We start from the raw sequence: 11,595 nt of genomic DNA, 5'->3' as shown, positions 1-11,595 counted from the left end.
AACTATTGGTGTCTACCCATCTAGAGCAAAAGAGAAAGAAGTAAACCAAAGTCTCAAAGAAGCTATTAGATAATAATCTACACAGACCATGCCGTCATCTGCTTTGAGACCCAAGACACTAGATGGTGTCTGGTTGCTACTACCAACCATTTTAATAAGGGCCACAATAGATGGCACCTGATAGAATGGGAGAAAAACAAAGAATAGAACTCAAATTCTTAAAAATTTCTGATTTCCTGAATCGTTTAGGATTATAGAACACTCTGAGACTATCACTCTGAGGTACTATTTGAACCTTGAACCAAAACTATCACCTAAAACCACTTTTGAGCAACATAACAGATTGTCACACAAAATAAAGGATACTACCCATGAGTATGGAGTCCTGGGGTGGTGCTGTAGGGTAAAGTGTAGAACTGTGAGGTCAGTTTGAACCACAAGGTGGGCTGCACGAAAACCCTATACAGGATTGCTATGAGTCAAAACTGACTTGATGACACTTAACAACAACAACATGCATGGGTATGGTGCTTAAGAAAAAAGCCATTTATATGATACCAAAAGATCAACAATCACTCTAAAGCAAAAATGTGAAGATGAGGGGATAGGAAAACTAGAGTACAAGAAATGAAACAGCCAGAGTTGAAAACACAATATAATGTTATTTTAAAAATATCTTTGTGAAATATTGTAGTGGTGGTGAAAAATTAAAAAATACTCTCAAAGAAAGGAATAAATAAATAAGGAACAAATGAAATAATAACATAACCCACAACTAACATTTATTTTAGGTACTTATGTATCTAATTCTTAACAAGTTCACTTGTTTTTCTCTGAAGACAACAATTAAAATCCTAAACTATAAGGTGCGTGGAAGGTTGATAAAATCAAGAAAATAGCCGCAACAAGATCTGACCATTTATTTTCTATATTAGAGGGATAAGACAGATCCCAAAGGAGATGAAAAACTAAGGTTTTATAGCACATCATATAAGTTGATTTTCAGAATGAAGATACTTCACGTCAAGACTAAGTTAAATGATTTTCACTAGTGTTTTACTTGAGATGGCAAAAAGGAAAAAAAAAAAAAAGAAAAAAGAAAGACTCCCCCTCACCCCCCTATCCCCCCACCCTGCTTGGGACTGAAATAGCCCCAAAAGCTTTAATTATTTTTACTGTGATGATGTGAGGTCACGTCTCACCAAGGGCATGGAAAATATATTTGTTGATCTGCTTGGCAAATGCATTTCTCATGCACTTGGTAGGTTATGGCAGCAGAAATACCTTTAATAACCCACTGTCTTTCAGGATTCTACAGGAATGTATTCTAATGTCACATGTCCTAGAGACAGACATTTTCATAGCAGTCTTCTTGATGACTTCTCATTTGTTCTTCTGGTATGGGTGTGTATAGGTTTTCTGGTCTTCATCAGGGCGCAGGTACTCAATAGTAGTTGTCCTTTCTTCTTGAATGTAACAGATTTTTACCCGGCTGAGACCAGGTTCCCTGACTGCATGCTTATTTCTGCTCTCTCCAGCTTCTACAGCTGTTCCCTATTGTGCTGACTCTCATCACTGGGCACAGATTGCCACCTACATACCTAGAGATCTATCAAAAGCTGAGTCTTTGGATCACCTCCCGAAATGACTCTTCTATTCTGATGGCTTTTTTGAGATGAGACAGTTCTTTTTGTTACAACCAAGTCCTTGTTTTGTTCTTGGTTTAAAGTTGTGGATGCTTGCTAATGCTTTATACAATTAGAATGACATGTACTTTATCCTGGGAGCTCAGTGGCTCTGTAGGATAAACATGGGACTTCAAACTACTTGGTTGGTGGTTGGAGTCTGCCAGCCACTCTGTGGAAGAAAGATGAGGCTTTCTGCTCCCTCAAAGACTGACAGCCATGGAAACCCTATAGAGAATGTTCTACTATGAGTTGGAAACAGACTCAATGGCACTTAACAGCACTGACGGACTTTCTCTTCAGGAGCAGCTTTGCTCTGTCTTATAGGGTCACTATGAGATACAGTCAACTCAATAACAGTGAGTAGGGTTTTTGTTTTTATGCCCATCTCAGCCATTAGATTTTCTCAGCCTTATTTGAGAGAAGGAAAGATATTGTCTATCTGTTCAAATTTGTATAAATATTAAACTCATAAAAACTTGTTTGCATTATCCTAATCTGAATTATCTATCTCTGGGCCCTTAACTGATTCAAAACCCTCAGTTACAGTTTTCTTTGAATTTAGCAAAATGAGTATTTGGATTTTCAAATCTGTTTTAGATTCATTCACTGTGTTTCAAAGTTTGCAATATTTATTTTGCTATAGGAAAATAAATTTTAAGGCAAGTATTGTTCTTTTTTTTAAAACTTTTTTATTGTGAATTGAGTAATAGTTTACATGGGAGATCATTGGCTTTACACTCATCATTTCATTGCAATAATTACAATTTCCTCCATGCATCATCATTCAACAGTATTTGCTTCTATTTCCTCTGGTTGTTTTGTTTTGTTTTTTTTTCAGGGGAGGGAAGATGTACAGAAAATACTCAGGAATATATAATCATTTAAACAACCAAAGAGCACATTCTGTAAGCCTCCCTCCTGTCTGCCAGCACACAGCCTTACTCGTTCCATGAGTCTATAGTCCTCAGCTACTTTATCTCTCCATGTCCTCATCTCTGCCTCTGCACACTGTGAAACTAAACTCCCTCTTGAAAACTTGTAAGCTAGTCACTTCGTGCCTTTGTAGCCACCCCCCCACACACACAATGTCTAAGTTGCCAGTCCCTATGAGTCGTGTATATAGAAGGGATAGGATTGATACTTGATGTGAGGACTCCTTCCCTCTCAATTGGTATTTTGAGCTACTACATCCATATGTATAGGACAAATTCATCAAATTGTAGCAATTTACACTTGTTTCCTTTTAAAAAATTTAAAAAAAAAATCTTCCTCTAGTCAAGTTCTGATCATCAAGCCATTGAAGCTAGGTTGAGTGGGTACTATCTACAAGTTTGGACGTTCTTGTGCATATCCCCTCACTTCATATCAGCTGGACACTTCGCTCTCAGCTTTAGCCCTCCATGGCTATGTCCTTGTCCCTGGGCTCAGGAATCCCCAGGTCTCACCACACTTCATACCAACCAACCCTTTCTCTTTTCTCTCTCATCTCTAGGTCGACGGGAGTCTATGAAACATGGTGGAATTCAGCCCATTTCTTCATTGCTGCCTTTGCCCCTCTTCCAGTAGACAAATGTGGTCTTCAGCAAGCTTACATGCCTGCTCATGTGTTCCCTTTGAGTTTCAGTCTTGGAGAGGGGTTTGTCCTGAAGGGACTTGATTGCTTGCCTTGATGGCTCCCTGGTGAACAATTTGCTTGTTCTTGTAGTAGTCAATCAGGCTTCCATCTTTGTTTTCAATTTTTCTTTCTGGTCTTTGACAAGTATTGTTCTTGTTGTGTGCCATGGAGTCAATTCCAACTCATAGCAATCCTATAGGATAGAGTAGAATTGTCCTCTAGGATTACTAAGGCTGTGTGGCAGTGTCGGATCAGCACTAAACTGCGAACCACGTGTTGGCAGTTCAAACTCACCAGCTGCTGCTCAGAAACCCTATACAGTGTCACTATGAGTTGGAACTGACTGGATGGCAGTTAACAGCAACAACAACAAATCTTTACAGAAGTAGATTGTAGCATTTGTCTCCAGTGAAGCGGCTAGTGAATTTTCACTGCTGACCTTTCAGTTAGCAGCCAAGCAATTAACAACTGTGCCATCAGGGCTCCTTAAAACAAGTATTACATGATCTGTTCTACCAGTGCAATGAGGTCTTTTGGGTAATCGCATTCTAGCTAATATAGAGCTTTGCTAAATAGAGGTGTGGCGCTCTAAGATCAGCACTGGACTGTGAACCACAAGGTCGGCAGTTCAAACACACCAGCTGCTCCTCAGAAACAACAACAGCAACATACAGGTAATCATTGTATTTGAAAAAATCATAGCATACATTTCATAGCACAATATATTTAACAACAAAACCAAATCAATTAAATTGTTCCCTGATAATGTTAAAGATCCTTTAGGATTTAAAAAATTAAGTCCTGGTCATTATTTATCATAGTATTGTAGATGTAGTTAGATATTTTGGTTAAGAGAAATTTGGGGGAATATTATAACTTTATTGTTTAAATGAATTTTTTTAAGTTGTCGTGAAGATATACACACCAAAATCCTTGCCAATACAATGTCTACCTTTAGAATGTAATGACATTGAGTACATTCTCCTTGTTGTACGATCACTATGGCCACCCTTTCCCCAAACATTCCACCACCCTTAACAAAAACTAAGTAGCCCCCAAGCAAAAACTTCCCCTTTCCCCCTCCCTCCCACCTGGGAAATCATTAATAATCTATAGTTTCCACATATTTGCTTATTTCTGTAAGCTTTTTAAGAAATAAAAATGGGTTTAGACATTATTTTGGTTGGAATGCCTTTCTGGGTAGATCCATACATGAGAAAAAGGGAAAAATGAATACACTGAATACACTCAGCTGGCATTTGGGGAAGAAATTGTTTCCCTTTTCCTTTCTCTGTGGGTAAGAAACATGAGATAAAAATACTCAGAATAAGGTCCTTAGGTATCGGGAATTTATTAGAATCCAAGCACTTACTAATTCACAGCAAATGAGATCTATAGATCGTTAATTGTAGCTTGGTGTCTTTTATAAGAATGCCTCATGTAGTGAACACATTGTCCCTTCACTAAATGAGTAGTGATTATCCGGGAGATTACTGTGATTTATAAGCTCATTTTCTTCATTTTACTTTACATGTGCCAGACACTGACTCATACAATAGAAAAACAAAACAAGTCTGATTTTTAGAAATTAAATGCTTTATTGATTATTATTCACACCAGAAAGTTGTAATATATGGAATTTTTCAGCATATAGTATGTAATTTCTTTTTAAAGCATGTGAGGGAAAAACAGCTTTACTGCAAACTTGAGATGATAAAGTTTGATATTGGCAGAATCTAGAGTGCCATTCAGGGAAAATAAGATTAATTCTTGTTATAAAAGAAGAAATTATTTTTTTGGAGAAAGATTCTACTTTTTCCTGAAGGGTGCCCTTTTCTGATAAGGATGACTTCTACAGTAACATATAGAATTTGATATCCTCAATCTTTAAGGAGAAAAAGTGCTGGATATCAAAGTGTGGCAAGTAATCAGGGAGTCTAATCTTCAAGCGTCATGGTACTTACTCCTTATTTCTAAGTAAATGGATTTTGGTGGCTTTAGGCATCAAAGGAATTGATTAGATCCTTCAGTTATTTATACATTCAAAGTTAAGTGAAGAAGTTGACACAATTATTCTGATTGTTGAGAGGCAGAAAAACATGGTGGTAAGAGCCTGGGCACCTCAGCTGGAGTGACTGTATTCTGATCACAGCAGTGCCAGTGTGATCTCGGACAACTGACTTAACCTCTCTGTGCTTGTTTTTTCAACCATAAAATAGAGATGTTGTTACTACCTACTTCATAGAATTAAATGACTTAATCCATATCAATAGAACAGCGGTGGTTGTGTGCCACTGGGTCAGTTCCGACTTAATAGAAAAGTTGCAAACACATAATAAGCATTGAATCTAGCTACTAATGTCATTCAAGGAACTCTGGTAGCGTAGTGGTTATGAATCGGGATGCTGATCTCACAGTCACCAGGTTGAAAGTACCAGTGGTTCCGTAGGAGAAAGATGAGGCTTTCTGCTCCTGTAAAGATTTACAGCCTCAGAAACCTTGTACAGGGTTGCTATGAGTTGGAACCGACTCCACAGCACATAACAACAACAACATCATTCAGATAAATGAACTACATGTACAGATTCGACTGAAGTAAACTACTCTGGAAAATCTCAACATTTAGAAAAATACTTTGAAATAGACAAATTATATATAATGGTGAACTGAGGGGTAATATGGTTTAGTAAAGGAGGAACCCACTATTTTTGAAGAAATGTTACAGACTTTGAAGTTAAACTAAAACCATTCACTTTCCAGCTCTATTTCTTGCTGATGTACAACCCCTTTTGAGCTTCAGTCTTGCCCCTCTACTAAATAGGGGCAATTTACAGTAATGGATATAAAGTTTTTAGAATGAAGCAGGAACTTTGTGGCTTTCCTCTACCAGCTTGATAGTTGGAACCCCAGCTCTTCTAGTTTTCTCTCTGGACCAAAGTGAAGGAAGAGACACATTAGAAAGTAAGTCCACAGATATTTAATTTTTATTTTTTGAAAGTGAGGAAGACTGGTAATGTATGAGTGTCAGAGGTATTCTATGGGTTGATCTCATGAAGGCCATGTCAGCAAGACTTTAGAGATACTTCTCAGTAGGACCACCCAATGTGTTGGGGCAGTCACTGGAGTACAGATCCAAGTTTTCATAGCATGGACTTATTGAGCCAGGGAGTCCTGAGAGTATGTCAGGAGAAAAGACAATGTCATAGAGCAAGGGCCCTATGAGGTCAGTATTAGGCAAAGTCAGAGATTCAAATAAGCAGGAGTTGTTACTGATTTATATCGGCAGTATCAGGGATAAGCTCTTATATAGATTCAGAAGAGCTAGACTGCAAGCTGGTTCAAACCCACCAGCTGCTCCGTGGACACTCTAACAGAATCACTGCGATTTAGAACTGAGTTGACAGCACTTAACACCATCAAAGTGAAGCATGTCAAAGAAGTCAGCAACAAAGATGCAAATGATGGGAGTGGAGATTTATCCAGTATCTGCTGCGTGCTAGCCATCACTTATCTGTCAGTTTGTCGTACTGTGGTGGCTTGTGTGTTGCTGTGACACTGGCACCTGATCTTACTGAAAGAAGAAGTCCAAGATACACTGAAGGCACTGGCAAACAAAACAAAACAAAAACAGAGCTCTAGAAATTGATGGAATACAAATAGAAATGTTGCAACAAACTCAATACAGCGCTGGAGGTGTTCACTCATCTATGCCAAGAAAGTTGGAAAATACCTATTTGTGCCCAATCCAAAGAGAGTTGACCCAACAGGATATGGAAACCATTAAACACTATCATCATTGTCACATGCAAGTGACATTTTACTGAAGAGAAATGAAAATTGTTGCAGCAGTACATCAGCAGAGGGCTATCAGAAATATAAGCCAGATACAGAGGAGGACTGGAATGAGAAATACCAATATTGACATCAGATGGATCTTGGTAGAAGACTTGATGGCAGTGAACGACAACAGCAACAACATATGTACTTAACTGTGTGAATCATAACAGACTTTGAATAACGCTGTGGAGAATGGATATTCCAGAACACTTTATTATATTCATGAGAAATGTATACACAGACCTAGAGCCAATCATTAGAATAGAACAAAGGGATACCTGACCCAAGTCCTGGCATTTTCAGTTGCCTCATATGCAAGTGAAAGTTGGACAGTGAATAAAGGAGACCCTAGAAAAATCTAAGTATTTGATTTATGGTGTTGGAGAAGAATATTAAAAGTAGCATGGGCTGCCAGAAGAATAAACAAATAAACAAGTCTGTTTTTGAAGACGTGCAACCAGAATGCTTCTTGTTACTGTTGTTAGGTGCCATCTAGTCAATTCCGACTCTTAGCGACCTTATGCACAACAGACTGAAACACTGACATCCTCACAATCATTTTTAAGCTGAGCCCATTGCCACTGCCACAGTGTCAATCCATCTCATTGGGGCTCTTCCTCTTTCTCGCTGACCTTCCACTATACCTAGCATGACATCTGTCTCCAGGTACTGGTCCTTCCTCACAATATGTCTGAAGTATGAAAGATGAAGTCTTGCCATCCTGGCTTCCAAGGCACCTTCTGGTTATACTTCTTACAACACAGATTTGTTTGATCTTCTAGCAGTCCATGGTACTTTTAATATTCTTCTCCAACATCATAAGTCAAATGAATCAATTCTATAGTCTTCCTTAACCACTGTCCAACTTTCAAATGTATATGAGGCAATTAAAAAGTACCATGGCTTGGGTCAGGTGCACTTTAGTCCTCAAACTAACATCTTTGCTCTTGAAACTTTAACTAGATCTTATACAGCAGATTTTCCTAATGTGATAAGTCGTTTGGTTTCTTCACTGCTACTTCCATGAGTGTTGATGGAGAATCCAAGCAAAATGAAGTCTTTGATAACTTCAGTCTTTTTCACCATTTATCAGATGTTATTTGTTGGTCCAGTTGTGAGGATTTTAATTTTCTTTGCATTGAGATATAACCAATACTGAATGCTGTGAACTTTGATCTTCATCAGCAAGTATTTTCATTCATTTTCATTTTCAGCAAGCAAGGTTGTATCATCTACACATTGCAGGTTGTTAATAAGTCTTCCTCCAATTCTAATGCCATGTTCTTCATATAATCCAGCTTCTCATATTAATTGCTCAGCATAGAAGTTGAATAAGTATGGTGAAAGAATGCAACCCTGGCACACATATGTCCTAATTTGAAACCATTTGATGTCACCTTGCTCTGTTCGAATGACTGCTTCTTGGTCTATTTAAATGCTCCAGAATACTCATACTCTTCAATGTGGTCTGTAGCTTGTCATATGCCACACAGTCGAAAGCCTTTGCATAGTCAATAAAGCACAGGTAAACGTCTTTCTGGTATTCTCTGCTTTCAGCCAAGATCCATCTGACATCAGCAATGATTATCTATCATTGCACCTCCTCATCTGAATCTGACTTGAACCTCTGGCAATTCCCTGTCAATGTAATGTTGCAGTCATTTAAAAATTATTTTGAGTAAAAATTTACTTCAGGTGAGATTAATGATATTTTCTGATGATTTCCACATTTTATTGGGTCACCTCTCTTTGGAATGCGCACAGATATGGATCTCTTCTCATCAGTTGGCCAGGTAGCTATCTTTGACTTTCTTAGCATAGTTGAGTGAGTGCCTCCAGAGCTGTCTCAGTTTGTTGAAAGACTTCAGTTTGTAGTCCATCAATTCTCAGAGCCTTCTTCTTTGCCAATGCCTTTACTGTAGCTTGGACTTCTTCCTTCAATACCATTGGCTCTTGATCATATGCTATCTCTTGAAATGATTGAACATCAACCATTTCTTTTTGATACAGTGATCTGTGCATTCCTTATACCTTCTTTGGATGGCTTCTGAATAATTCAATATTTTGCCCAAAGAATCCTTCAGTATTTCTTAATGACCCTTTGGTTTGTTCCTGTATGATGTTCTTGATGTCATCCGACAACTCTTCTGATCTTCAATCATTAGTGTCTAATGCATCAACTCTGTTCTTGAGATGATTTCTTGATTCAGGTGGGATATGTTCAAGGTCATACTTTGGCTCTCATGGACTTGCTTTAATTTTCTTCAGCTTCAGCCTGAACTTGCATATGAGCAATTGATGGTCTGTTCCACAGTCTGTCTCTGGCCTTGTTTTTGCTAATTATATGGAGCTTTTCCACCATCTCTTTTCACAGAAGTAGTCAATTTGATTTGTGTATATTCCATCTGGTGAAGTACATGTGTATAAACCATCTTTTATGTTGTTTAGAAATAGTATATGTATATTTTTTATGAATTCAAGGAAGCAGCATGTTTATTCTGGGCTCTAGGAGAGAGGCTCAATATCCTTTCCACTCCATCATCACCACCAATAAAATGAGGACACATCCCGGATTGGCTAAGGCACTAAGGTCTCGGGCTCCTTGCCCTGCGCTCTCCTCAGCCTCAAGGCAGGCAGTCTGTGTCAGAGGTAGAGAGGGCACCTCCAAAGGGCACCAGAGCTGAATACAGATGCGTGGGCCAGGGGCAGGAGGAACAGGACAAAGGGCACACGTCTTTGAGTCCAGCTGGAGCTTCACTTCCTGCCCGCCATGATCTTGAGCTACTGCAGGGCATGGTGAGCAGCCCCGACATGGGCAGCTTCCCGGGTGGTCGCAGAGCCATGACACACAGTGGCCGGTTGTGTGGACAGTTCTACCAGGCACTGGCAGAGCCCGCTTAGGCTTAACTCTTCAATATCCAGGTAGCTGACATGGAAGGCCTGCTCCTCAGAAAACTCATTGAAGACACCACAGCAGGCTGGGCCCAGGGCACCAAGGGAACCCAGAAAGCAATTGCGAAGGGACAGGATCTTCTCTCCTACGGAATTGCGTAGAGAATCCCAGGTGCAGCCTGGGCCCCTGTTCCGGAGTCCATCCAGGCGGGAGCCCACACCAATCGAGAAGTGATCGTCATCAGGCTCTGCCTCAGTCCCATCCCGCGCATCCAGAGGCACTGTATGCAATCGAAGCAGCATTTTGGCCGCTGCATTACGCTTTGCCAGCTTTTTGGAAGTACCACTGCCAATCTCAATGAAACGCTCCACTCCACAGGTCATGGTAAACTCTTTGCGGTGGGCTGGTCCCGACTCCTGGGTCACTGTGTACTCAGGTAACCGCCAGCCTTTCTGCACCACCAGCTCCTGCAAAGCACCAACGGGGTTACACTCAGACTGCTGAGGGGAAACTGGGGTTTGCCCTTCCTTGGGGGGGGGGGGGCTCCTGGTTGGAACAGCAGACAGAAGAAGCGTAGCAGCCACTGTAGCAGTAAAAACTGGGACGTTCTCAGGCAGTGAAGAGTCTAGGGGAGAAAAAGAACTGCTGTCCTCCAGGACTGGTTCCAGCATGCTCCCCCCTTTGAGGTGTTTGAGGGCCACCTCACCTGCCTTGTGCTTGGCTGCCTTCTTGCTGGGGCCCTGACCAGTGCAGCTGGTGTTGCCAACGGTGACCCAGAAGGTGAAATTAGGCTGGTGGGCTTGGCCCTCGGCTTTGAGAAGGTCGTACACGGGCGTCTTCCCTATTCTGGTCCCATATTCCTGCAGAAGGCTGATCGGGGTCTTGCCCGGGTTGGCGGCCAGCATTTGTTCTATACAAATGCACTGAATATCGGGGTCATAAAGCCCAGTGCCCCAGGACATGGGCTGGGAACCAGAGAACTAGAAATAGTATTTTTAATGAACAAGTCATTGTTCTTGCAAATCATGTGATCATGTGATCAGCAGCATCATTTCTATCACCAAGTCCATATTTTCCAACTATTGATCCTTCTCTTTGTTTCCAACCTGTGCATTCAAATCACCAGTAATTATCAATAAATCATGACTGCATTTGATCAATTTCAGACGGAAGAAGTTGGTAGAATTCTTTAATTTCGTCATAACTGGCTTTAGTGGTTGGTGCATAAATTTGAATAGTAGTTGTATTAACTGGTCTTCCTTGTAGACATGTACATATTATCCTATCACAGACAGCGTTATACTTCAAGACAGATCTTGAAATGTTCTTTTTGATGATGAATGCCAGTCCTCTTCAATTTGTCATTTCTGGCACACTATTGCCAATACCAACCAGTCCATTTTACCTCACTAATGCTTATGTTATCAATGTTTATGTGTTCTGTTTCATTTTTGACAACTTCCAATTTTCCTAGAGTCCTACTTCCATGTTCCATTTTTTAATGAATGTTTACAGCTATTTTTCCTCATTTTGAGTTATGCCCCATCAACAAATGAAAGTCC

General features: G+C 40.1%; 1 pseudogene; it reads right to left on the bottom strand.

Annotated features, from left to right (window-relative positions):
• Positions 1-9,894: 9,894 nt before the first annotated feature.
• On the bottom strand, positions 9,895-10,941 carry LOC102840020 (annotated as a pseudogene).
• Between the last annotated feature and the right edge of the window lie 654 nt (positions 10,942-11,595).

This window comes from Chrysochloris asiatica, unplaced genomic scaffold, assembly GCF_000296735.1.
Source record: "Chrysochloris asiatica unplaced genomic scaffold, ChrAsi1.0 scaffold00018, whole genome shotgun sequence".
Lineage (NCBI taxonomy): Eukaryota > Metazoa > Chordata > Mammalia > Afrosoricida > Chrysochloridae > Chrysochloris > Chrysochloris asiatica.
The sequence above is the reverse complement of the archived record's forward strand: the minus strand, read 5'-3'. Positions and strand labels throughout refer to the sequence as shown.